General features: G+C 48.6%; 1 pseudogene; it reads left to right on the top strand.

The window, feature by feature from the left end:
* Positions 1-1400: 1400 nt before the first annotated feature.
* LOC121436141 lies at positions 1401-9383 on the top strand (annotated as a pseudogene).
* The last annotated feature ends 12606 nt before the right edge of the window (positions 9384-21989 follow it).

Genomic DNA, 21989 nt, shown 5'->3' with positions numbered 1-21989 from the left:
AGAGCCTTGAGTTTCCTCCGGTGTTAGGTAAGAAAGCTGGAAGGGCTGTGCCTGGTGGCGCTCGTTCCCAGCAGCGACAGCATGAATCATGCTTGATGCAAGGTCCCGGAGTCTGAGCCTGGCTGCATCAGCGAAATTGAGGCCATAAAAAGAATCAGTGCCCTCACCTAAGTACCTGATTGCAAATATTTGGCTCCAGCGGATCCTTCTGGCGTTTCCTCCAGGGAGAAACTTGGAGGTTGCTGTCTGGGATAAATCACACAGATGGAACAGCAACCCACTACCCTTTCCAGTCACTAATAAGACCCTAAAGCTTGGCCCCCTGGGGTAGGGGAAGTCAGAAGAAAGGAAGCAGTCATTTTTTTTAAAGTGCATGCTTCCCCTGCGGTTGAGCCAGCTGGAATGTGGTCAACAGCCGCTGTCAGGGCCTGAGATAGCTCAGCCCTCCCTCTGTGCACCCACTGCATACTCCTAAGAGGGACAGAACATTGCTGCCTGGGCCTGCTGAGCCCTGCTCATGGCTGGCCCTCATCTCCCCCAGGAGATCTAAAGAGAACTTAATCCATATGTTTGGATTCCCTCACTCATCAAAATGCAATTTTCCAAGAGTCATTTGATCTCCAAGATGTTATGTGAGTGTCTTTTTATATTTTATATTTTCCTTCAGAAAAGGAAAGCTGACGGTTTGCCAAAAGAAAATGAACTCCAAACCCTCGGGGTCTGAATGGGGTTCAAACATCAGGCCCCAGGGAGCCAGGCAGAGGATGTTGCTTAGCCAGGCCTTGAATGCTCTGCCCAGAAGCCAGGTAAACCCAAGCAAAGTGAAGACAATTCTTTTACCTCTCTCTTCTCCCCTCTAGTAATTGAAAACTACTCAGACAGCTCTTAGGCTCTCCATACTTTGTTAAGAGCTGTGTGCCTTTGCAAATGTCCCAGAGTGTTTGGGGAGGAGTGATTTTCTTTTTGCAGACATGGTCTCATGGACCGCAGGCTCGTCTTAAGCTCAGTGTATAGCTGAGGGTGACCTTGCACTTCCGATCTTACATGCAGATTCAACGTGCTTGGATTACATTTGCCGCCATGCCCTGTTCATACAGTGCTGGGGATTGAACTCGGGGCCTCCACAATTCGTGCATGCTAGGTAACCGCTCTAACGACTGAGCTATAGCCCTACACTCATGGATCCTCCGTACACTGCCACCCTTTAATTGGCATCTTCACTCCTTGTCCTTGCTCCCTCCTCTCTCCTTCCTTCTTCCTTCAGCACACACTGAATGCTAATGACGCTGCAGCCAGTGCTGTGCTGTTGGGGACACACCCGAGGGAGAAGACCACACCATCCCCACCCTGCCACAGCTCCTGCTCACTCTTGAGAGACCCTCAGGAATGAGCATTCTGGGATGTCTCTGCTGCCGGTGGCCCACACCACCATGCCAACAGAGGAGCGTCTGGCAGGTGGGTTTGTGACCAGCAGGTATGGAGGAAGGCAAGTGAGGCGTTAGGGTCAGCAGCAGCGTGGACAACTCACAGACACCTCTCCCTCTTTCCCCTAGTGAGAAAGCGGAAGCTTATGGAAGGTGAATGTGACTGAGTTCCCAGGGAAGGGACTGGAGCCTGGGACTGGGTATCCTAAAGCTGATCCCTCAACTCTACCTTCAGCCCACTATGTGCCTCCTTTTGTCCCACCAGGGTCACATCCAGCACATGGCCCAGTGGCAAGTCTCACTGAAGCTTTATAGGCCTTTTGGAGCCCGTCTTTCCGTCAGCCCTGATGGCGCAACCCCTCAAAGAATAAATACCCAGTGCTGTTTCTCAGTCTCTCGTCCCATCTTCTATCCCCTTCTCTTCTTCCCCTTTTCTCTCATCTCTCCCTCCTCTCTCTCCCCTCCCTCCCCTCCCCTCCCTCTCTCCTTCCCTTCTCCCTCTCTCTCCTCCTATCTTCTCTCCCCCTCTCTCCTCTCTTTCCTTTTCTCTCTCCTCCCTCCTTTCTCCCTCTTTCCTCCTCTCCCTCTCTCCTCTCTCCCCTCCTATCTTCTCTCCCCTCTCTCCTCTCTTTCCTTTTCTCTATCCTCCCTCCTCTCTCCCCCTTTCCCTCTCTCCCCTCTCCCTCCTCTCTCTCCTCCTATTTTCTCTCCCCCTCTCTCCTTTCCTCCCCTTCTCTTTTTTCTCTTCTCTTTTCCCTCTCCTCCTCTCCCCCCTACCTCTCTCCTACCTCCTACCCCTCTCCTCTCCTCTCCTCTCCCTCTCTGCCTCTCCTCCCTCCCCACCTCTTTCTAGTGCTAGGGATTAAACATTGGGTCTCAAGCAGGTCGTGGAAGCATTCTACCACTGGGCTACATCCCCAATTAGTTAATTAATCAATTAGTTAATTAATTAATCAGTTCGTTAATTCTCTTTTAAAAGTTTTTAAATTTTTTTTTTATTTTTTAAGTTCATTGGTGGTTTTGCCATGGAACTGGAGTTACAAACAGTTGTAAGTGGCCATGTGGGTGTGGGGAATTGAACCCGCGTCCTCTAGAAGAGCATTCAGCGCTCTTAACTGCCGAGCCATCTTTCCAGCCCCCTGGTTAATTAACTAATTCTCAATATTTACTTATCTGGGCAGAGGTGGTGCTGGCTTTTAATCCCAGCTCTCAGGAAGCAGAGGCAGGTAGATCTCTACATGTTTGAGGCTGACCTAGTCTACAAAGCAAGTTCCAGGACAGCCAGAGCTGTTACCTAGAGAAACTCTATCAAAAGCAAACACACACACACACACACACACACACACACACGTCTTTGATGATTTCTTGTGTACATGGTGTATTTTTGTTGTCTTTACCCCTTACCTTTTTCTTCTCCCTCCCACCAAACCTTCTTCTTCCACATAAGCCCAGCCCTGTTTTTTTACTTCTGACTCTGAGACAAGGTCTTGCTAAACGGCCCTACCTGGTGTTGGTCTTGCTGTGGCTGAGGCCGGCCTTGATAGTTTCCTGCCTCTGCCTTCTCGAGTGCTGGAAACACGGGACTGCGCTAGCACGTCCTGCTCGCACGTCTCCTTGCTCCAGTGGGCTTCTATTTTAAGCACATGCCTGCTGTTCCTGAGCACCTGGGTACAATCTCAAGAACCATAAAATAAAACAAACACAAGCGTGCATGTGAGTGCTGCTGTCTTTCTCTTGACCAATTTCATTTCATTTTCAACAATCTGTGTACCATATGAGCTTAGTCAACTCTGTGGATGAATGAATGCTACAACTTTTGCTTAGCAGCACAGAGCTGTAGAAAGCATTCATTCATTCATTCCGTCAGCCAGTCATCATTTCTGAGTTCCTAGCCCAGGTCACATTCTGAGTTCACACATTCTGAGTAGGTCTGACTCAGTGAGAGTGACCTCCCTCTCCTAATCCCTCAGGGGTTCCCAAAGGAGGAAGGCATGCCCTAACCCCTGACTCAAACACCTCCAGCATTTCATTCTCTGGTGCCATCTGAGCTCGAGTGTGCCCTTCTCCTAGCCGTCATCTCTACTAAGATGTACACCTCCCCAACATCATGGTCTCACAGTAAGTTGTCTGCACACAGCATGACATACTTACTTCCGCATCAACCCCTCTTCGTCCACCCTCACCCTAACTTCGCCTGCACTCCTCACTGCTAAGCAGACGGGAAACCATCTGAGGTTGCCCTTGTCCATCTGAGAGTCCACCAAGAAGCACGACCTGGGCTGGGCTGTGCAGCCTCTGTGCCAAGGGGTGATGCTGAAGTTGGCACCAGAGTCAGTTAGTGGAGTCAAGACGGAGAGGTAAGCTAAATGTCATGGTGACATCCTTTGGGTCTGAGCCAATTCATGCCTGGAGCCAGGCTTTCTTTGCCTGACAGATTGCCTTTGACTTTTAGCCAGCCAAACCGGATTTCCTGAGGTTTGTCCTAACAGAGTCCCCACAAACTCATGGCCCATGGCACTGAGAGACTCCATTGTTCCTGAATGCTCTTTTCTTTCTCCCCAGGAAACTTTAATCTTAGACACAAAGGCAGGACAAAGGTGGGATTTTCAGGTGTGTTGATGAGGAATGTGACTATTAGGGGCCCAAGTAGGTGGCCCTGATTTTTTTTATTTTTGTGTGTGCTGTTCTTGCCAATGTCAGCCACCTCAGTATCACTCAGTCGAGAGTTCCCGAAGTGGTTTAGTTCAGTGGAAAGAGTTTTGTTATTTTAGCACACATTTTCATTGTGGGTGGTGGGGACATTTTCTGGTTTTGTTTTGACAAATCAAAAGTAGTGATTTCAGTCATCACTGAATTAGACTATAGTTACGCATTCACTACCTCACAAAGTTTCAGCTAACAAGGGCCAAAACATACAGGCCTCATCAGTCCACCCTACAACCTCAATGCACCCCACAGCCTCCGTGACCCCACGGCCTTCGTGACCACACGGCCTTCGTGCACCCCCCAGCTTCCGTGCCCCACATGCCTCCATGCACCCCACTGCCTCCGTCCACCCCACGGCCTCAGTGACCACACGGCCTCCGTGCACCCCACACAGCCTCCATCAGTGACCACACGGCCTCCGTGCACCCCACACAGCCTCCATCAGTGACCACACAGCCTCTGTGCACCCCACGGCCTCTGTCTACCACACAGCCTCTGTCCACCACACAGCCTCTGTCCCCCACACGGCCTCCATGCACCCCTCGGCCTCCGTCCACCCCACGGCCTCCGTCCACAGCCTGTGTCCCCACAGCCTCGGTTACCACACGGCCTCCGTGACCACACAGCCTGTGTCCTCCACACAGCCTACGTTCCCCCACACAGCCTCAGTGCACCGTTCAGTCTCAGTGTGCAGCAGGTTGTATCACCCTATAATACAATGTACACTCTGTGATGTTTGCACAATGGCAAAATTGCCTAACAACATTTGTCTTCATTGTTAGGTGGTGCCTGACCGCCTTGGGTCTCAAGCGACTCTAGGAGCTGACTGGTTCAGCCCCCATCAATCCTCTGCTTCTTCCTTGTAGAAGGAGGCCATCAAAGGCTGCACCTCCAAGCGCTGTGGAGACTCGCACTCACTCAAGATTAACTAGAACTTGTTTGTCTGGGGCTCGTGGTGAATTTCACCTGGTAGAGAACTTGCCTAGCAATGTTCGAAGCCCTGGGTTCAAGCCCCGAGATCGCATAAACCGTGAGTGATGGCACATAAGTGTAATCTTCACAGTTGAGAGGTGGAGGCAGGAAGACCAGAAGTCCATGGTCAGCTTTGGCTGCATAAGAATTTCAAAGCCAGGCTGTGCTACAGGAGACTTTGAAAGAAACAAAACAATTTGAAATCTCTTATCTGAACAGCTCTGGCAAAACAAACAAGCAAGCAATCTGTCTCATTCTAGAGACTCCAAGGAGTGTTTCTTTACAGAATGATGTATTTCCAGTGGTTCAGTCTCGCTCCCTGGGCCTCTGTTTCTTCATTTGCAAACATGGGGATTATAATAATAGAAGCCACCCTACCGGAGGAAAGTCCAAAGCCCTAGCCTGATCACTTGCTGAGTCACTTCTTGCCTGCTTCTCTGGAAGGCTGGCAGTAGTGAGCCACCGCCCTGGCCTTAATGGCCTTTGGTTAGCCCCAGAAGCAGGGGAACAGAGTAGACACTGGCTCCCTCCCATGGGGGTCTCCATAAGCTGCCTGTGTCTTGTCACCGGAGGGTCCAGCTCCTGTGGTACAGTTTCTCCACAGGCTGGGGTGATGTGTGGAGCCAAGGAGCTGCGCTCGCCCTGCTTGCTCCCATCACCCTTCTTTTTGCAAACCTTCCCAAGCTCTCCTGTGAGCCTCCAGTTTGAGCCCTGCTCTGCTCCTGCTGAGTCATTCCTATACATGCCCAGCACCCCAGCCTCCCTAGCCATCGCCCTGGTGACACAGTTGTCTCCCTAGCAGAGGCTCAGATGTGTGATGGATGTGACCTGAAGTCTGTGTGTGTGTTCACGCAAGTGCCATTTATGTGGAGGCTAGGGTTTAACCCTGTATGTCACCCTCGGATTGCTTCCTGTGGTCTCTCCAAGGGGTTTCCTCTCTCTGCTCTTCTCTGTCCCCTGATTCACCTTTGCTCTTTCTCCACTCCAGCCCCGCTGATCCATGCAGCCCTTTCTCAGCCTGTCCCTAGACACTGTGGTGACCCCGCTCTGTCTTTCCCTGCCATGCAAGGTCTTTGCGCCCCTGGGTGATTATTTTTAAGCCATTGCCACCTGGCCTGGTGCCTGGCACTTTCGGTATGTGCCTGCAGAGGTGACAGATCCCCTGGCACTGGAATTCAGGGAGCTGTGAGCCACTTGATGAGAATCCTGGGAACTGAACTTGGGTCCCTTACAAGAGTAGTGCACAGTCTTTAACCACTGAGCCATCAATCCAGCCTCGTCAACGGTGGCTTTAATGAATGACGGCCCTGGTAGCCACACATCTTCCAGCTGCCAGGACCGGTGGATCATGGACTCAGCTTCCAGTCCCTGTCACTGTGTTTGCCTCTAACATTCTCATCTTCCTGTACAAGAATCCCAGCCTGTCAGACCCAAATCCAGGCGGGCTCCTAAGGCTAATCTGTCTTGAGCTTAAACTCAAGTATGTTTAGTGTTTCCAACTGTACCCCTGAATTTTTATGATCCTCTCAGGTTCATGTGTTGAAAACTGAACCCCAGTGTGGTGGGGCTTGGAGACAGGGTCTTTAAGAGATAATTAGAGTTAGACAAGGTAGTGGGGGTTCTGCTCCCCATGATGGAATTAATAACTAGCAGAAGAAAAGAAGGAGGGATCTGGTAATATTCCCCTATAATCCTTGCACTTAGAAGGTAGAGGCAAGGTAGTGAGTTCCAGACATCCTTATCTTTGCTGCTTTTGTTTTCTCTGAAGCCTGTTGAAAATGTCACTCTCCAGCCAGGACACCTATGACAAGGGAGAATTTAATGAAGAATAAATCATTTTAACGCTGGTCCCAGCTCCTGAGGAGCTCACCATAGACGTTGCCTATAACAAAATCAAGTGTTTCTTCAGCCATAGACCTCAAGCCTCCAGTTCCCCCGACACCGGCTTCTCAGGATACCAACCCCTCGGAATCCAAGTTAAAGCCCCACCGCCCCTGCCGCCATCCTGCCTCCTATTAATGAGGTGTCCCGGAACGGGAACGGTGTCGCTGTCATAACTTAAGTACAGATGGCATGAAAGTTGAAGTCTACTTGAGAGTCCAGAAAAACTCATATTCAAAATAAAAATGTCATATTCCCCCAAACATCTCTTGAGGCCAAAATGAAGCCAGTTCCCAAGAAACCCAAAATAGTCATCAAAGGACCCAGGCCTCGAAGCTTCAAGAGGAAGAGAGGAGGACGTTGGAGTTGAAGCTATAACTTCAGAAAGGGAGTCCGTTTTTGCAGCCTGGGGAAGAATTGCTGTGAGAGCTGCTCGGCCCAGGGCAGTGAATTGCCAGTCTCTTCCCTCGAATGTCAAGGCCTTTCAGCTGCCAATGACTGCATGCAGGTGGTGCATCTTCCATGGTAGACAGCTCCCTGCAGATAAGGCAGGCTGGGTTTGCCTGCAGATGCACACCAGTCATACCTGGGTACCAGACAGTCCCCAAAGGATGGTACCTCTCTTTCTTTTTTTTTTTTTGTTTAATTTATTAATGATTTCTGCCTCCTCCCCGCTACCGCCTCCCATTTCCCACCCCCTTCCCCGATCAAGTCCCCCTCCTTCATCAGCTCGAAGAGCAATCAGGGTTCCCTGACCTGTGGGAAGTCCAAGGACCACCCACCTCCATCCAGGTCTAGTAAGGTGAGCATCCAAACTGCCTAGGCTCCCCCAAAGCCAGTACGTGCAATAGGATCAAAAACCCATTGCCATTGTTCTTGAGTTCTCAGTAGTCCTCATTGTCCACTATGTTCAGCAAGACCGGTTTTATCCCATGCTTTTTCAGACCCAGTCCAGCTAGCCTTGGTGGGTTCCCGATAGAACATCCCCATTGTCTCAGTGTGTGGGTGTACCCCTCACGGTCCTGAGTTCCTTGCTTGTGCTCTCTCTCCTTCTGCTCCTGATTTGGACCTTGAGATTTCAGTCCGGTACTCCAATGTGGGTCTCTGTCTCTGTCTCCTTTCATCGCCTGATGAAGGTTAATATTCAGGAGGATGACTATATGTTTTTCTTTGGGTTCACCTTCTTATTTAGCTTCTCTAGGAACATGAATTATAGGCTCAATGTCCTTTATTTATGGCTAGAAACCAAATATGAGTGAGTACATCCCATGTTCCTCTTTTTGGGTCTGTCTTACCTCACTCAGGATAGTGTTTTCTATTTCCATCCATTTGTATGCAAAATTCAAGAAGTCCTTGTTTTTTACTGCTGAGTAGTACTCTAATATGTATATATTCCATACTTTCTTCATCCATTCTTCCATTGAAGGGCATCTAGGTTGTTTCCAGGTTCTGGCTATTACAAACAATGCTGCCATGAACATCGTAGAGCATATACTTTTGTTGTATGATAGGGCCTCTCTTGGGTATATTCCCAAGAGTGGTATTGCGGGGTCCAGGGGTAGGTTGATCCCGAATTTCCTGAGAAACCGCCACACTGCTTTCCAGAGTGGTTGCACAAGTTTGCATTCCCACCAGCAATGGATGAGTGTACCCCTTTCTCCACAACCTCTCTAGCAAAGGCTATCATTGGTGTTTTTGATTTTAGCCATTCTGACAGGTGTAAGATGATATCTTAAAGTTGTCTTGATTTGCATTTCCCTGATTGCTAAGGAAGTTGAGCATGATCTTAAGTGTCTTTTGGCCATTTGAACTTCTTCTGTTGAGAATTCTCTGTTCAGCTCAGTGCCCCATTTTATAATTGGGTTGATTAGCCTTTTACGGTCTAGTTTCTTGAGTTCTTTATATATTTTGGAGATCAGACCTTTGTCAGTTGCGGGGTTGGTGAAGATCTTCTCCCAGTCAGTGGGTTGCCTTTTTGTCTTAGTGACAGTGTCCTTTGCTTCTCAGTCTCAGGAGGTCCCATTTATTCAATGAGGCCCTTAATGTCTGTGCTGCTGGGGTTATACGTAGGAAGTGGTCTCCTGTGCCCATGTGTTGTAGAGTACTTCCCGCTTTCTCTTCTATCAGGTTCAGTGTGTTCGGACTGATACTGAGGTCTTTAATCCATTTGGACTTGAGTTTTGTGCATGGTGATAGATATGGATCTATTTTCATTCTTCTACAGATTGACATCCAGGGTACCTCTCTATTACCAGCCTGTGTGTCCCCATCCCTAGGAGTGGAAGATCATAGCTGTGTCATGAATGCATCCACAGCAATAGGAAGATGAGGAGAAACTTTGAAAGAGACAAATGCTCTGAAAGGAAATACAAAACGCTACCTCCAAATCTGCCATCTTAGACTGACAAGGTTTCCTGAGGTGAATGTACGAGTCCTATAATGGCTAAAGAACTGGACATTCATCCCTGCGTTGGACTTGCTCAATGCTATTTTTTTTCATGAGGTCCAGAGAGCAATTTTGTTCACAGGGTCCAGAGAACAATTGGGGTGGAAAGATGTCTTATAACAAAATAAAATTTATTTCTTAAAGAAGGAGAAGGAGAAGAAGAAGAAGAAGAAGAAGAAGAAGAAGAAGAAGAAGAAGATAGAGGCAAGACGATCAGAAGTTAAAGGTCAGCTTCAGATACATGAGACCCTCATCTCAAAACAAGAATGGGAGAGAGAGGAGGAAGAAAGGAAGGAAGGAAGGAAGGAAGGGAGAGAGGAAGGGAGGGAGGAAGGAAAGAAGGGAAGGAGGGAGAGAGAGGGAGGGAAGGAAGGGTGGGAAGGAAGGAAGGAAGGAAGGAAGGAAGGAAGGAAAGAAAGAAGGAAGGAAGGAAGAGTGAAAAGAAAAAGAACTAGAGGAGTTCAAATTGGTAGGCAAATGCTAAGCAGAATGAGAGAGAGGAGAGTGAGTTCAAGACCAACCTGGATTACAGCTCAGCTGCAGAGCTTGTCTGCCTCACATACAGCCCTAGGTTTCATCCCCAGTGTCATGTAAATCAGGTATAAATCTGGCAGTACCTGCCAGAAATCCCGGCACTTAATAGGCAGAGGCAGGAGTCCAAGGTCGTCCTTAACTGTGTAGTGAACACAAGACTGAAGAAGAGAGAGACCAGTATTTTCACTCTGCCTACTGTGTGAGGATAGCCAGCATCCACCAAGGAGCCCAGGAGAGAGTTCTACCCAAGGAAAGCTGGCTGACATTTTGATCTCGGGTGTCCAGTGCTTTGAGGCGTGTCTGCTCTTTGTGTTACTCGGTTTGTGGGAGCTGGGACAGCTGCTGCACTGATGAAGCTAATAGAAATATCTCTGTGTGTGAGGGCCTCAGAGACCCTCTCCTCCAGCCCTGTGGACCAGATGCTAGCTGAGCCTTTCACAGGAGTAACTGCATCCATTCAAGGATGTCCAAAATCAAGATGTCAGGCAGTTTGGCTTCCTGGCCAGCGCTCTTGTTCTGGTTTGCTGATGGCCAACTTCTCACCATATTTTCCCATGGTGGATAAAAAGACAAGGAAAGAAAGCCAGAAGGTTCTTTAAAAGTGCCACTTTGAAGCCGGGCGATGGTGGCGCACGCCTTTAATCCCAGCACTCGGGAGGCAGAGGTAGGCGGATCTCTGTGAGTTCGAGACCAGCCTGGTCTACAGAGCTAGTTCCAGGACAGGCTCCAAAGCCACAGAGAAACCCTGTCTCGAAAAACCAAAAAAAAAAAAAAAAGTGCCACTTTGATAACTCCCCCCTTTATCTACTTTCTTAGAAACCCTACACAACTTTGCTAATAGCTCATTGGCCAGAGACTGCAGCTGTGGCCAGACCTAGCTCAGGGCAGTCTGTTCCTCAGGTTCCTGCAGCCATTTGTACTGCCTGGCTAAAATAGGAAGGAGCAGCGACTTCTAGGAGGGGGTCTCTTCCATGGTGCCGCTTTTATCATTTTACCAGTGAGGAAACCTAGGCACTGAGAGTCAGGGGCTTAGGCATCTTGCCCACGATGACATCAAGGGTAAAGACTTGGCCAGCGCTCGGGTGAGGTCTGCTGATTCTGGCATGCATTTTCCTGGCAGGTTTGCTGAGAGGAAAGGCCGGGACTGAAGGAAGCAGGAATACACTGGACACTGAACTATCCTGCCTGTTGTTTTCCTTGCCTGGTGAGTGAGTCCAGGATCGTGTGGAGCTACTCCAGGTCATGGCAGGGTCTCAGGAGCGGGCCCTGGATGAACAGAGTAGGCAGGTGAATGAGTGTGCCTGGGTGTGGCTGTGCATCATGGAAACAAGCCAAGGGATGCTTCCCAGTCTCTACCCTCAGCTGACTGACCACTGAAACCAGTTCTCCAGGCGTAATGTTTCTCTGAGATAAGTACACATAACCATCCACAGGTCCCCATGGGAATCTCATTTTTTTTTTCCCTAGCAAATTTTCCGAATACCCTTTTAATCCACTAGGGCATGGCGGTACACGCCTGCAATCCTAGCACGCAGGAGGCAAAGGCAGGAGGATCCCAAATTCAAGAACAACCAGGTGTCATAGGTGTTGCCCACCCCCCAGCAAAATTAGAGTCTTTCCCCCTCCTTTCCCCGACTGACCTCTCACAGGCTCTGAGTAAATTATGCTAATACTGGAGGGTCTCTAACTTGGCCTGGCTCAGAGGTAAATCTTTTTCAAAAGCAAAATCAAGTTCTCATTCTCTGTCTGTTTGACCTTCTCCCTTCCAAGCCCGCAGAGGCTGTTCTGAGAGTGGAAGCTGGGGAATGCATCACACACTGAGCTTCACGCCTGGGTGGAGTTGTTCAGCAGGATTTTCAATTAGAAGTAAATACTAGGAGACAGGGTTGCCCAGTGCTCTGCCCTGGGAAAGAGCAACCCTGGCCTTGGGGCTGTGACACTCCGCCCACCACTCTGAGCTTTCCGTACTCTCCTGAGTGGTTCTAATGTACCAGGCTTACCCTTGAAGAACTCCCCCGCTGGTTATGCAGGGTGCCCTGTCTGTCACCCAGGGCTTTGAAGAGCTCACCAGCTTGGAACCATCTGTAGGGGTCAAGAAGTGTCTTCTCTCCTCGTACGGAGATTCTGAACTGAATCCTCCAGGGGAACATTAGACCCTCTTAGAACCAAGCCCTGGTGTCTATAGTTTTCCTCCCTCTGTGATTATAGTTCCGTCTGGTCTCTCCCCTGACCGCCATGCTCTGAGGCACAGGTGATGTGGTTGAGGACGGTCAACTGAAGCTGAAGCTTCCACAAGGCCATACGACCTGGACTTTGTAGAGTCAGAGTACTGCAGACTGGAGCCAAATTATCTTGGGCTATTTTTAGTCCCATTGACAGTCACTCACCGCCCCACCCTCGCGTCTGACTTAACAGCTGTGACTATCAAAGCCTTTTGTACCAGACTCTTAGGCCACCAACCAGCTCCCCAATCATGGCACAGAGACTTCTTACTAGTTATTAAGCTCAGCCTGGCTTAGTTTCATTTCTGGCTAGCTCTTTTAACTTAATCTGTTTCTCTTTATCTACCTTTTGCCTCAGGGCTTTTCTTTTTCTTTCTGTGAATCTTACTTTCCTGCTGTCTCTATACATCTGGCTTCTGGTCCTGGCTTCTGGTCCTGGGCATCTCCCTTGCTCTCGCCTCTTTTCTCATTCTCCCGCCCCACCCCAAGCCTAGATTTCTCCTCCTACTTATTTTCTCTGCCTGCAAGCTCCACCTAACCTTTCTCTGCCTAGCTACTGGCCATTTAACTCTTTATTAGACCAATCAGGTGCCTTAGGCAGGCAAGGTGAAACAAATACAACATATCTTTACATAATAAAATACACATCCTTACATCGTCAAACAAATGCCGCATAAACAAATGCAACACATTTTTACACAGCTAAAGTAATAGTCCACAGTGTAAGCAAATATAATACATCTTTGCATAGTTAAATAGTCTACAATAATAGCCTTTAAAATAAATTCTTCGCAGACTCCTAGCATCTACCAATCCACATGCAAAGGATGTCATCAGATAGCATTTGAAACCTACAGCATAGTTACACTCATCTGCTATAGCCGACCTGTGGTCTCTTCGATGGATTTTCTAAGAGCCTTGATTTATAATTTCCCCTTTTCTCTAGCTAAAACAGTTCCACATAACCACTTCCACAATAAAATGTGTCCTTCGGAACAGCCCGAATCTATGTTCCTAGACCACGGTCACTTTTGGATAAACAGTCTCTTATTCCCTCTGAGGTGACGACTCTTTTTGCACCAATGCGATCATGCGCGTTCTGAGAGGGATGTTTCCCTGTGTCATTTCGCCCCATCTTCACACGTCAGGGGATGTGCCTGGTGTCACATGGGAAAGTATCTCACTGAGTTGCTGCTGCCTAATGAGTTGAAGTTGGAGGAGGATCTGCACCTGTTAACATTCTCCTGTTAACTTGTGCTGTTTGGCTGCTTCTGGGGCTGCACAACCTTCAGAGCATTATGGGATGGGAGCCCAGGCTATCTCCACTTACCTTTAACTTCTGGAATGACCATCCATCCCCCACCTCTGTGTTTGATTTAACTTCCTATTGACTATCTTGAAGACTCTTTTGGGGATGTACATATAGACCTGGCAGTGGTTTGACTGAGCATGGCCCCCATAGGCTCATATATCTAAATGTTCAGACCTAGTTGATGGAACTGTTTGCAAAGGATTAGTGTGGCTTTGTTGGAAGAGGTGTGTTACTAGGGGTGGGCTTTGAGGTTTTAAAAGCCCACACCATTCCAATTAGTTGTTTTTCCCTAGTGTTTGTGGATCAGATGTGAGCTCTCAGCTACTGTTCTGCCTGCCTGCGACCATGCTCCCTGCCATGATGATCAGAGACTCGCCTTCTAGAACAGTGAACCCCAAATTAAATGCTTTTTATAAGTTGCTTGGTCATGCTGTTTTGTCACGTGATATAAAAGTAGCTAAGACAGACCTGTCACCAACCCAGAGGTCAGGAACAACAAAAGGATGGTGGTGAAGGCTCAGAGCACAAACTTCCCTGTCTTGATGTAACCACCAGATAGTTCTACTAGAGTATTTGAGAAAAACACTTTCTTTACCAGTTCTGTCCTATCCCTGTAAAAACTTCCCAAAACATGATGTTTGGAAGAGCCTGGATCTGTGTTGCCTGGACATGGTCACTTGCACTGGCTCCAGAATGAACCGTCTCTGACTGTGTTTGAAGTGAGAGCTGTGTTTTTATTATTTGCATCGATAATAACAACCCACTGTGACTTTGTTGGCCTGAGCAAGCAACACCTCTTAGTTCACTTTCGTGGTGAGCTGTTCAAGTGGCCTCGGCTATGCCCTTTTTCTGGTGTGGTTGGAGTCTGGTGGGCGTGGTCACATACTTGCTCTATCTGTGGTGATCTCAGCTCAGACAGCAGAAACTATGTAGGCTCTTGTCACTCTGCATGCCAGCCTGGTGGCTCACACAAGAGTGGACGGCTTCCAGAAGCCAGAGGGAAGAGCACAACCTTCCCCTTGAGTCCTAAACTCAGAATTGGCTTGCAGTCATTTTCTCTGTGTTCTGATGTCAAAGCTAGCCCTGTTCCTAGACACAGAGGAGGATTTGACTCATGGCGGGACAAGCTACAGTGGGCATCAACCACCTTCTCAATTGATGACATGGAGCCATTTTCCAAATCCACTTCGGGCATCCTTGGAGGAGGAGCCTCTTGGATCACTATATCATCAGAGTGTGGATATCCCTCCCCAGGCTCAACCAGAAACATTGCCTTTTCTGTTTTGAGACAGAGTTCACTTCATAGTACAAATGTAGCTGGCCTCAAACTCAAGACCCTCTTGTCTCAGTGTCCCTAGTGCTGGACAGGTAGGTATGCATTACCATGCCTGGCAACCTTAGATCTGCAGGATGTGTCGAGATTTTTGAATGATGCTGTCTAAGCTCCCTGGTCTGGAGAAGGAAGTGGAAGGCACTTATCCTTGGTCTAGGCTTAACATGGTCTAGACTTGACATGGTCTAAACTTGACATGGTCTAGACTTGATATGGTCTAGACTTGAAAAGCAAGTTTTTGAGTTTCAAACATCTGTATTTTTTTAATTAAAAGAAGTGTGTGTGTGTGTGTGTGTGTGTGTGTGTGTAAGAGAGACAGACAGACAGACGAGAAGAGAAAGAGAGGGAGTCTTGTGTATGTGAAGGCCAGAAGAGGGTATCAGAGCCCTTAGAATTAATGTGGGTCACCCAATGTTGAGTTCTGGGAGTTGAACTCTGATGCTCTAGAACAGCCAGTACTCTTAACCATAGAGCCATCTCTCCAGCCCCCAAAGCTCTGTGTTCTAATTGAGAACCCAGTTCCCGTTTGCAAGGTATGCGGCTTTGAGGTTCTCCTAAGAAGGCACGAAACAAAGCAAAGCATATCAGTCCACTGCCCTGTCTGCAAAGGGTAAAATTCTCACCCTTGGTGATTCATTCCTTTGGTTAAACACATTACTGTGCTCCTGCTGATTGGCACTTAGTGTGAAATGGTTCATTGGATCCTTCTGTGTGTATCGAGTTGATCCCTAGGACAGGAAAGTGTGGGTTTTGTGGAAAGCTTTGGAGGTAGGGGAAGATAATGTGTGTGTGGAAAGAGGAGAGGTGGCAGGCCTGAGCTGGCCATCGCCAGAAGGAAGAGGGGAGGAATGAGCAGGATTGGTCTGGATAAAAGGGAAGGTCACCTTATTGGGTGGTGAGAGTCGAACCAAAAACTTTGTGACCTGTGGCTCAGGATCTGTGTCTGGCACAGGGTGGGGAGGAAGGATAGGGTGCTTTCTGGCTCCCCCTCACACTATGCTGCTCACAGACCCCTCCCACACACACACTGCAGAAATATTCACAGCACCGGTGACCTCTGCATTCCAGTCTTGGGGAGTGGAAATTTGTCCAAACCCTGTAGTAGGAGCTGTGGGCCTCTTCCCACAGCCTGGCTCCTGGCCGCCTGGCTAGCTTATACCCTGAAATAACAACACACAAACTGTATTCATTTAAACACTGCCTGGCCCATTTCTATTAATGTGTGTAGCACCGAGGTGCGCTTACCAGGAAGATTCTAGCCTACGTCCATCCTGGGTCGGAGATTCATCGCGTCTGCCCGGGAGAGGCGAGCATGGCGTCTGAGCTCACTTCCTCTTCCTCCCAGCATTCTGTTCTGTTTACTCCACCCACCTATGTTCTAATCTATCAGGGCCAAGCAGTTTCTTTATTAATTAACCAATGACCTTCCTCCATCAAAACCCCACTGGACCATGGACTTTCAGTGTCTTGGAATCTGCTCTGCCCCGAAAGTGGACAAGAGCATGTCACTCGCCATGTTGTCCCTCTTTAAAGCAATAGCATGACTGCTTTATGGTATGGTTTAAGGGGGAGGTTTTTAAGTGTAGAAATGAGAGAAAGAGAACAGCCAGAGGTGTTGTCTGAGGTTTTTGTCCTGCCCGGTTCCCGCAGTCGTTAAGTGCCAAAGAAATCACACAGAGGCCTACATTAATTATAAACTGATTAGCCCAGTATCTCAGGCTTCTTATTAACTCTTATAATTTATATTAACCCATAATTCTTGTCTGTGTTAGCCACGTGGCTTGGTACCTTTGTCGGTGAGGCAGTCACATCTTGCTTGCTCTGTGTCTGGCTTTCTCTCTGTCTGGGTGACGACTTCAGACTGAAACTTCCCTCTTCCCAGAATTCTCATTGTCATGCCTCTACTTTCCTGCCTGGCTACTGGCCAATCAGCATTTTATTAAAAATAATACAAGTGACAGGATAAAAGACCATTGTCCCACAGCACAGGCATCTAGAAGAGTCCCGAGCACAGAGAGAAAGTAATAACCTGAATATGGCCGGCAGACTGGACCTGGCCATGAGAAAACCGGGAGATCAGAGAGAGGTAGAGAGAGGGAGATTGAGAGGAAGGCAAAGAGAGCGAGGGCAAAAGAGCATGCCAAGGAGGGGGAGCACGGCTAAAATAGCGGGTTATAAGGAGAATGAGCAGCTGCCTGGAGAGAAGCCAGTGAGCTGGGGAAGCTTATGGGGGAGGGGAAGAGAAGGGCTAGACTGTTAGCATGGGCTCTGAAATGGGTAGCAGGCACTTGTGATACTGAGGGAGCCTGGAGGCCAGCATACTTCGGTGTGCTAATAGGTACTTCACACAGCCATGTGTCCCTTCTGCCAGTGATAAGGAAAAGGGCCCCTTTTGGTAGAGGGAACCCCTTCACCGTTCTTGAGGAATGATGGCTTTTGTAAAACTACCAGAATTTGGGGAAAGAGAGTTTCCTATGGACCTGGCAGCCCTGTCTAGCACGGTCTGCCACATGTTTCCAAAGGAGAGTACCATTCTGCCAGGAGGATTTGGTGGTTAAGCTGAGCTTGCCCTAAGCTACAGGCCTGCTGAGAGACAAAGGACACAGAGGCCTGAGCTGTTAGAAGCTGATACCAATAGGACACATTGAAAGTGGGGGAGGCGGGAAGGGGGCCCGAGGCTCTTCTGGTGACCTGGAGAGTGACCTGGGGGCAAACCTTGCTTTCTCAGGTAACAAGAGGTAGGAGTTCAGCTACAAATCAACTAAGTACACAGAAATATCCCATAGCCCCTTTAAAATGGTACACACCTACAATCTGAGAGGTTGAGGAGTTCAGTGTTAGCCTGGGCTGCATGAGACCCTGACTCAAAAAAAAAAAAAAAGTTACTTTTGTGTCAAAGATAAACTAGTCGGTCCTGTAGCCTTTATCAAAGGGCTTTTGTGTTTTTCAAGGGGGTTTATCTTAGAGCTCCTTTATCTAGCTTGTATAATACCCAGGCCACAGTTTTGCTTCTGATAAGTGTTGTGGCCTGCCTGTCACTTTTATTAAACAACTTGTGCTCACCACAAAGGTGGGGGAGGTGAAGACTTTGCTGGCCCTGAAAACTAGCTTGTAGATAATTCTACTCAGCGGCCTGTGTCTGTCCATGCATCTGTCTGTCAGTGTTCCACGAGTCTATTTCTGAGGTGGAACTCGTAGCTTCTGTTGGGAGCAGAATCTGTAACTCATTTATGAAATCCCCTCCTCTTGGACATACGGGTGTGGCTCTATAGGCGCCAGAGAAAATCCCCTTGGGATGAATGTCAGTTGTTTGCTGAGGCGTGGCTGCTAACACTCACCCTCCTGAGGCGCTGTGACTGTGGCCTGCCCTGCCTCTCTCCTTACTCATGCAGGGCTGCGTCACCTCCTAAATGCACTATTTGCTTGCCTTCCTTTTCACCCCTCTGTGTACCTACCCTCATCTCTCCCCCTCCCCCTTTCCCTTTCCCTCCCTTCCAGCCCCAATCCTTCCATTCAGCCCTCCTTCCCTTCCTCTCTCTCCCCCAATCCCTTTCCATGGGGATCATAGTAGGATGGACTCTCGTCTAAGTGATGTTGTGACCCTAGAGGACTTACTTAAACTTTTAGGGTCTGTGTCTCTACTTAGAAAGAAGTGGAGAAATGGAGAAGTGCTCGGGTCAACTCATGAGGCATTCATGAGGAATGAATGAATTTGTTAAGTCCTGTACAGTAGTTAAGAGGATATTTGGCCCAGCACCAAATAATGTTGTTGTTGTTGTTCGTTTGTTTTTCGAGACAGGGTTTCTCTATGTAACAGCCTTGGCTGTCCTGAAACTCAATTTGTAGACCAGGCTGGCCTCAAACTCACAGAGATCCACCTGCCTCTGCTTTCTGAGTGCTGGGACTAAAGGCATGTGCCATCACTGTCCGGCTCAAGAGTGTAGTAACCTTTTAAAACTTGCTTAGGACTAGGCAGTGGTGGTGCACGCCTTTAGTCCCAGCACTCGGGAAGCAGAGACAGGCGGATCTCTGTGAGTTCGAGGAAACCCTGGTCTATAGGAGCTAGTGGGGCTGGAGAGAGAACTTAGTGGTTGAAAGTACCCACTTAGCAGCTCACAACCCTCTGTAACCCCACTTCCAGGGGATCTGACATCTGCCCTCTGTGGGCCCTGCATAAATAGGTAAAGAAATAAATCTTTAAGCTAAAAAAATAAATAAATACAAACAAAAACAACAACAAAACAAACCAACCCATATTTGCTCTTACCATGAATTCATTTGGGAGTAAGCAAAGCTTCTCCTTGCCTCTCCCACCCCCCCTCCACCCCCCACCATTTGGGAGTAAACAAAGCCTCTCCCTGCCTCTCCCGCCCCCCCTCTACCCCCCACCTCCCGCCAATGCAGGTCCAGGAGCCAGGGTAGATAAAGTTCAGAGTGTCCAGGGAGAGAGACAGCTGAGACAGCATCTGGTCACCTGCCTCCAGGTGGAAACCACAGGCTCGATCTCTTTTGCCATTGAATAAAGAACTCTGTGTTAGGTAGAAAGGGGGCATTCCCCAGAAGCTGCTGTGCTCTAGGGTAGGCTGTTCTATCTCCTCCTAAGATATAGAGCAAAGGAGAGCAGAGCCAGGCTTCTGGCGGCTATGCAGGTGTCATGAGATAAGAGATGTGAGTGAAACAGGTGTCAGGATGGTCTGGGCTCTGGGAGGGTGTCTGTGGAAGGCCCTGGTCATGGGGCATGAACAGGAGAGGACCTGGAAGGGGCACCAGGTAGGTTCAGAGGGTAGGTGGGCCACAGGCCTTACTACCAGCTGCCTGCCTTCTCTGTAGCAATGCCAATGCTGGGCTCAGAGTCTGGGCACCAGAGCCTGGCTGTAGGCCTTCCACACCACCAGTGAGCACTGCCACTTAGATCTTTGGGAGGTGCCACAGCCCTTCCTCCATTATTTTCACTTGTACCTGGTGCTCTGTTGGCCCAATTGGTGACTTAGCTCCGTGTCTTTGAGTCCAAATGCTGTTTGCTATGGCTCAGACCAAAGGAGCATGTCTGAGTCATGTGGATCTCAAGGTTCATCATTGCAGGAGTTGGGTCTGCAGAGGGTGCTAGGTGCTGTGTTATAAGGAAGCTGGGGCTTATAGAGAAAAGTATGTGCTGACTTTTAACTGTTAGCCTCCACCAGGCTCTCAAACCGGACTCACCTGGTGTCCAAGAGAGGTTATCTAGAGTACACGAGTGAGATCAAAAGCATAGGGAATTGCTTCACAACCCAGGACTCTTCCTTACTTGGGCCATGCACACACTCCTCATTGAACAATGCACCTAGCAACCTGTCAGCAGCCTAGAACGCCTACTTGCTCCAAGTCACAGTATACCTGCTTTAAATGAAGGAAATGGTTGCTCTCCTTAGCAGTCCTGTGATGGAACGCTCCTTCTACCCAAACATACCCTGGGATATAATTCAGAAACTGAGGGCAAGGGATTTGGGGTGCCTATATAATAAAGCAAAACTGTATCTTCAAGTAAACTTTCAGGGAAAGTTCCCTATTTACCATCTTATGCCTATGTGTGATTAGATGGGCATATAATTAAAATCAGATGTATTATGGGAAGGGGCATGTCCAGTAGAGGAATGATTATATGAATTAATCTGTCAATCAAAATAGAGAGCCACCCAGACTCCACCCCTTAGTAGCCAACTCCTCCCTCTCTTGAACCCTACAAAAGATTCAAGAAAGAAGTGCCAGCAGTCCTCAAGACCCCTGAACCCCCTCACTCGTGTGGCCCACTCTCAGTCTGTACTAAGTTTGCTTTAAATAAAATTTCCTTGCTCCTTTTAAAAATCTGTGCAGCTTTTACTGGGCTCTGACCAAAATACCAAGAACCAGGAAACACTGGGTCCAGACAGTGACCCCCAACCACTGACTACCTGCGAAACAAGCTCAGAGCGAGCGCTAGGGGCAGTAAGTCTCTGTCATTGTCCCCAAAGGTGTGTCAGCAGGTACCTCACCACAAGAAGGCTTCCCCAGGCTTGGCTTCTGTCATTACTTCTCCACTACTGTGTAAGGCACCATGACTAAGGCAACTTAGAGAAGAAAAGCTGTATTTGGAACTTACAGTTTTCAGAGCCATTGACAACTACGGGGGAGGGTCACGCAACAGCAGGCAAGCGTGGTGCTGGAGCAGTAGCTGAGAGCCCTAATCTTCATCCGTATGGAAATGACGTGGGCTTTGGGAGCATTAAAGTACAACCCAAGTGAAACTCCTCCTCCAACAAGTCCACCCTTTCAAAATCCTTCCTCAACAGTTTCACCAATGTTAGACCAGGCTTTCAAATACACAAACCTATTGGGTACCGTTCTCATCCAAACCACCACATTGTATTGTCTAGTGACACAGACCCTGACACATTGGCAAGACCCAGGTGATCCTGGCACTACTGTACCCCCAGGTCATCCCTAGCCACAGAGGGTTGCTGGGTGTAGAGCAGAAAACATGAAGTAGAGTGCTGGGATGTAAAGTTGAGCCCAGCAAACGGCAGGGCCTGAGACCCACGCAGGAGTCATGGCACCATCTGCCGAGCACCTGTGTGCACCGGGCACAGAGTGCTGGTCATCAAAACCAGAACAGGCTCTCAGCAAAGCCTTAGAGTGTCAGAAAAGAGTCGCTGGGAAGGCAGTTCCAGGTGGAGGGGACTAGGCAAAGGAAAACTGGTGGGGAGACAGTTCTTCATTTCTGAGGACTCATCTCAGGGCAGGGAGAGCTCAGAATGCAGAGTTCAGTGCCACCCAGTCAATCTCAGGTCTGGGCACTTTAGAATGTTACCATCACAAAAGAAAAAGACTCTTCAACTGTCGCAGATAAAAAGAGACAGCACAAGTGCTCACCGAATAAAGTCTTGACCTGGACTGGCCCTCATTGGGAATAACACCACAACCCAGGATGTCACGAAGTCAGGGGGCAACCTTTAAACGTGGACTGTGTACTATGTGTTAGCGGTGCATCCTATTGTATGTGGTTCTAGCTTCTCTCATATAAGAAAACATCCTTTGCTGAGATTCACAATGAGCTATGAGCCCCAAAGTGCTCTGACTTCCATGGTGACCCACTAAATGTTTTGGTAAAAAGCGGTCTTTGTTTAGACACCAATAAAGCGAAGAT

This window comes from Microtus oregoni, unplaced genomic scaffold (genome assembly GCF_018167655.1).
Source record: "Microtus oregoni isolate MIOR12 unplaced genomic scaffold, Mior012 000002F_ref0000024, whole genome shotgun sequence".
In the NCBI taxonomy this organism is placed as follows: domain Eukaryota; kingdom Metazoa; phylum Chordata; class Mammalia; order Rodentia; family Cricetidae; genus Microtus; species Microtus oregoni.
The sequence above is the reverse complement of the archived record's forward strand: the minus strand, read 5'-3'. Positions and strand labels throughout refer to the sequence as shown.